Source organism: Dromaius novaehollandiae, chromosome 10, assembly GCF_036370855.1.
Source record: "Dromaius novaehollandiae isolate bDroNov1 chromosome 10, bDroNov1.hap1, whole genome shotgun sequence".
Lineage (NCBI taxonomy): Eukaryota > Metazoa > Chordata > Aves > Casuariiformes > Dromaiidae > Dromaius > Dromaius novaehollandiae.
Genome location: NC_088107.1, coordinates 18,833,806 through 18,839,056, shown reverse-complemented (window position 1 = coordinate 18,839,056; position 5,251 = coordinate 18,833,806). Strand labels below are relative to the sequence as shown.

At 47.5% G+C, this 5,251-nt stretch overlaps 1 long non-coding RNA gene across 1 annotated transcript; it reads left to right on the top strand.

Annotated features, from left to right (window-relative positions):
• Positions 1 to 3,966: 3,966 nt before the first annotated feature.
• On the top strand, positions 3,967 to 4,977 carry LOC135329394 (uncharacterized). The gene is made up of 2 exons (XR_010390856.1): positions 3,967 to 4,305; positions 4,760 to 4,977. It is a non-coding gene; the product is annotated as an uncharacterized LOC135329394 (long non-coding RNA).
• The last annotated feature ends 274 nt before the right edge of the window (positions 4,978 to 5,251 follow it).

Here is a 5,251-nt window from a genome sequence, read left to right as displayed (position 1 = left end):
CTTCTTGCTATCTGCAGTTGATTGCTGAGTACGTTACTAATGTTTTAGTCAAATTGTCAAAAACAGCCATGCAAAGGCAAATTTTAACTTTCAGTAAGCATGACTGTGAACTAAGATTCCTCCTTTAACACTTAATACTTTCAACACAACACTTTCATATCTTACTTGTCAATTTATGAGATTATTTTTGATGTTTTGAAAAACATCACGCACTTTTATACATATTTTTGCATAATAGTCTGCAATACATAAATTGCAGACTATTACCTTAGAAACCTAGTGATGGTGTTGATCTTAGAAGGGACCTACCATGAAAATGACCCCCCTAAAAGGAAAGCAGTGGAGGTCTTCTGGAAGCTCCAGAGCTCACAAGAAGTGACTTGGCTAGATCCAGGCAATTCTGCTTTCCTCAAATACATGAAGTTCACAAAGATTTGAATGTGTGTATCGTATGGAATCAAAATGTCTCCAGCAAAAGCAGGTATAGTTAAGCTAGAGGAGAGGTGTTTTGGCTTCTGCCTTTTAAATCTCATTAGTTTGCATTGTTTAGTCATGGTGAGTGAATGGATGCTCCGTGGAGGAAGCTGCCGCTACAACAGATGGTCTGCGGGGTTGTACAGGTAATCAGGTGCACAGATTCCAGCTCTGTGGTTCACGTGGTCTGCATGTATCTTTCCCCATAGGAGTCCCCTTGCTCCATAGAGGCTAACTGCTGTTTTTACAGTTCGGACCGTCTGGTTCCAGTAGTATATGGATTTGCCAGTATTGTCTGGATCCCAAAGCGCACAGTGGTGTGGATGCAGCCAAGCTGATTGACTTAGATCCTTACATTAGCCCAGAAATTTTTGCAGAGACTGAACCCGGAGGAGCAGTGTTAAGGGGCACAGGTAGTGCTACAGTCCTACTGCTACAATCCTCCATTAGTTTCACTCCACCTTATGCTCTACGTGTCCATGGAGAATTTAGCCCTTTTATTTTCCTTCCCTTTTAAGGGCTCTTTCCCCTTCTTCCTGTTATCATTTCCCATTCATATACAGACAACTGAATGTTCAGTAGGTAAAATCTAATATTATCTCAAAATTGGGAGGTTAGGGTTTTTTTCCTCAGTTTGTTTAGGCTAAGTTATTTATTTTGTTTGTTTTGCTGCAGACTTCCTGTCTCAGTAGTTTGCCTGTTTGCTTTTGTGTTCACTCTGAATGCGTAATTCATCTGTATCTAACTTTTCCCATTGTGGACTTTGGTGCGTTATTGTCAGCATGCATGACAGAGATTAAGCTTTGGTGATGCATCGGAAAAATATGTACACAACTTCCAAAATGAAAGAATCCTATTAATTGAATTAGATGTTCCTCTTGAAACGTCTTTATGAAAACAAGGGTGATCTGTGGCTGGAAAGAATAACAGCATAACCTTTATGGCATATGTTTACACGCTTTGCACAATACTATGTTTTGCAGAAGCATTGTTCATAACTTGGCAAAGACCTCTGGAAAAGAATGTTGGTCAGAACAAGCCACTTCTTACAAGTACAAGCGAAACAACAGTTTTGGATACTTTCAAATGAAATGTGCAGGGCTCCAAACAGACTGTATTAACTCTCTCGTGTTTTGTGGAGGCCTATAGTCACTAGCTCCTGTGTTTCCACTGTCCTGGTTCCTTGAGGTATTGCTACATGCCTGTGAAGAGAAGGTATCTGTTCTGTTCACAGACCAGGAATAGTGTGCTAGCTGCGTGTATAAGGCTATGTGGAGGAGAAAACTGGACAATAAAGAGCATTGGTTCTGAGGCTGTGTGACTAAATGCTCCGTAACTGTTCAGAATCACGTGCTGTAAGCAGACTTAAAAAATGTGCTGTCCATTGTCAGGGCATTCTGGCAATTGCTGGGGTAAAAAGTCATGTTTGCTCCTGTAAACATGAATCCAAAGTCGACTTTAACTCATGTTGGGTGAAGAGTTTAATCTGTAGAAAGTGGGAAGTAGTGTGTAAACCCACTAGCCTAGTGAAGACAGCATCCATGGACACGGTGGAAATGGCTACAGCATATTAGGTATTGTGAAGGACAGTGTCTAGTGAGGAGTTTGCCAGAACAACGCCTGTTAGTCCACATACGGTAAAAAAGAAAATAAAACCAAGGATTCATGGTACTGGTGAATCTCATGTGATTGTGCCACCATGCAGTGGTCTATACTTACTGTAAATACGTGGTGAGCTCATGCAATAAAACCTAGAAACACAATGGCTAGCATGGCTTAAACCATTCTTATATACCTGAAGGTTTTGTTTTTTTTTTCTTCCTGCATAATAAATTACAATATGTGAAATAATCCCAGGTAGAGTGAGGAGGCATATTTCTGGGTGGCTAAAGAGGCTACTGATACAGAAAAAGAGATGTTGATATAGGACAGGGTCTCCTCCCTCAGTAGGGTCAAAAAAGGCGGTGTTGAGGTTTCCGTTTGTGAGAACCATGGTGACAGCAGCAGCAGGAATGAGGAGCGAAAGGTGGCATAGCTAAGGCAGACCCATCCTGGTTTTTGGTGATGTGACAGGGCAGGAGGTGTTACTGCTGTTGTAAGCTTGCGGAAGCTAGAGTGGGTAGGAAAAGGACAGCAGCATATGTCAGGATGCTTTTCTCTGTGTCCCTGCCACTTCCTGAAGCCTCTGTCCTTGAGGCTGACCATCATCATTATGGAAACACGAGTGGTGGCAATGACATTATAAATTTAGTCCTAACCTAATTCAGCTCAGACTAACAGGCCAGGGGCAGAGCCAACAATTCCTGCTTATGCCCCCAAAATTGAATATAGTGGACCAACGTCCTTGTGGCTTGCTGAGAGTGAGGGAGAGGGGGAAGTCAGCAAATAATGAAGGTTCTCGTCAAGATGGATGAATATTGAAGTATAAATCTGCAGTCCTTTTCGCAGAAGGTTGACTGCTCTTAATATTGATTCTAGTGAAGTTCACGTTGAGCTGCCAGCTTGAAGACAGATGCTAAAGGTGTGCTGGAGCCTTGGTGTTGGGCACATGGCTGCTGGATGAGGCATTTACCTGTTACCTGGAATTTTTATGGGATCGAGGCCCTTCTGGCTAGTCAGGTTTTAGCTTAGCTGGAGCACATGAGTTGCATACGGAAGATACAGGGCAATGTCCTTTCGGCCTTAGCAGAAACTAGGAGGCTTGAACGCTTATTTAAGGCTTTGGGGGCCTTTGTTTGGGTTATCATACGCCTCAAAATTATAGTGAGGGTCATAAGAGAGAGGGGCAAGCTCTTCCCTTCGGCCACTTTCTTCCTGACAAAACTGACACCCAGTCGAGTGGGAGATTTCCGTTGCGGCTGAGCGTATATCGGAGGGCTCGGAGGTGGTCTGTCAGTCAGGCCTCCATCTAGGCCGATTTTGGCAATATTGGTGTAGAAAGTATCAAATCACAGAATTTTTGCTGCTTGGCCTTCAGATACTCCTTCATATCTAGCGGGAGGAAACGTGAATGAGACTGTGTGCTTGAATGCCTTCCAGAGCCCATTGGGCTGTCCCACCTGTCAGCTTGTGCCGCGCAGTCGCGTTGGCTTCAACATCGGGTGAAACACTAGATAGATAGTGTTGCAGAAGGATAGGAACTTATCAGGGGAGAAAAGACACAGCGTGGTCCCCTAAGTACTGGAGGACACTGGTAGAGGCGTACTAAGGTGAGACAGAGCCCTCGGAGGAGCTTCTCCCCCTCGGAGAGGAATGACGGTTCTTGAGAGCGCTCGGCTCCTGTCGCCCCTCCGCTGTGGGGCCCACGGCGAGGCGGGGCGGCGTTGCCCGTTTAAGCGCGCGCGGCCGGTGTCCTCGGGTGCCCCGCGCCCGCCTCGCCTGCCGCCGCCACCGCGCTATTAATAGCGGGGCGGGGGCGGGGCGCCCTCTGACACCCGAGGGCCGCTGCTCGCACCGCCCCCCCCGCCCCCTCCCCGCGGGGCCCGCGCGCAACCGCCGTAACCGCCGTAACCGCCGCCGGGGCGCGCGGCCGCCGCGCTGGGCGCGGCCGCCCGGGCGGAGGGAATCGTGTGTTGGCCGGACCCCTGCGCCGTGGCCGCCTCCCGCCGCTCCTAGAGCCGGCACCGCGTTCTCCGCCGGGCTTTCCCTTCCCTCTGGTGGACGGGAGACATGGGAGGGGAACGCCGACGCGTGTTCTCTCGGCAGCCGCCCACGCGCGGGGCCGGGCAGAAAGGCGCGGGCCGCGTTCGTGCCGCCGCGCGGCTTCCTGCACAAGCCGGGCTTTGTAGAAGCAGCGAGGCGCCTTTGCCAGAGGCGCTGCAGCGTCAGTGTGTGAGTGTATCCCGCGTAGTCAAGGAGGAGGCACAGCCTGTACAGCGCAAAATGCAGGAGTTGCCATACTGGGTTAGAGCAGGCTGCTTTAGTATCCTGGCCAAACCTAGCCAGGAAAAGACATCACAGGGGAAGGGAATGTGTAACTCCCCTTTCCCTTTCCTTCCTTCAGAAACATTCTAAACAATGAGTGATACTAGCCATAAAAATGCCATTCCTTATTTGAATTCCTATTCCATTATTTGAATTCCTATTCCATTAAAGTGTGGCAACAACCCCCCCCCCCAAGTTATCTGCATATCATCTGTCTTTTACCAAAAAAAAAAAAAAACAAAAAAAAAACAAAAAAAAAAACGTAGTAAACTGTCCCCATCTCTGTCATTAGTAGAGGAAATGGTGGGGGAACGGGGTGGCCACATTTGATGCTTTTAATTTTACCTCTTCTCTCCTACAGCCTTCACCTGACAAGCAGGCAGGGGTTGTTTCCTCTGCACAGAACAGTTCCCCTCCTGCGCTACCCCAGAGCGTGGCTGCACTCACTCTGCCACCTGAACGCTCTTGGCACCAGCTATATCTCTCTGATCAGTAACTGCCTGAGTGTGACGTACATTGAAAATAATATTGCCTGTGCCAGCAAAGCTATGTTACTGCAAATGAACGTGAGTCACAGAGTTTGAGTGAGTTGGGAGTGTCTTTCAGATACATTCATCTTACAGCTTTGTTGGGTATTGCAGATTGCTTTTTAGCACAAACTCAGTGTTCACCCCCTCCTCTTTACCAGCGTCGCGCTGTTCATTTGATATATAGAAAATCAGCCTGTGACAGAGTTTAGCTTGGGGTGGAAGGGAAAATCTGGGGTGAAGAGAGCAAAAGTAATCTCTTAAGTGCAGCAACGCCCTCAGCACTTTAAACCACAGCGTCAGAACAGGAGTCTCAAGTGTGCATT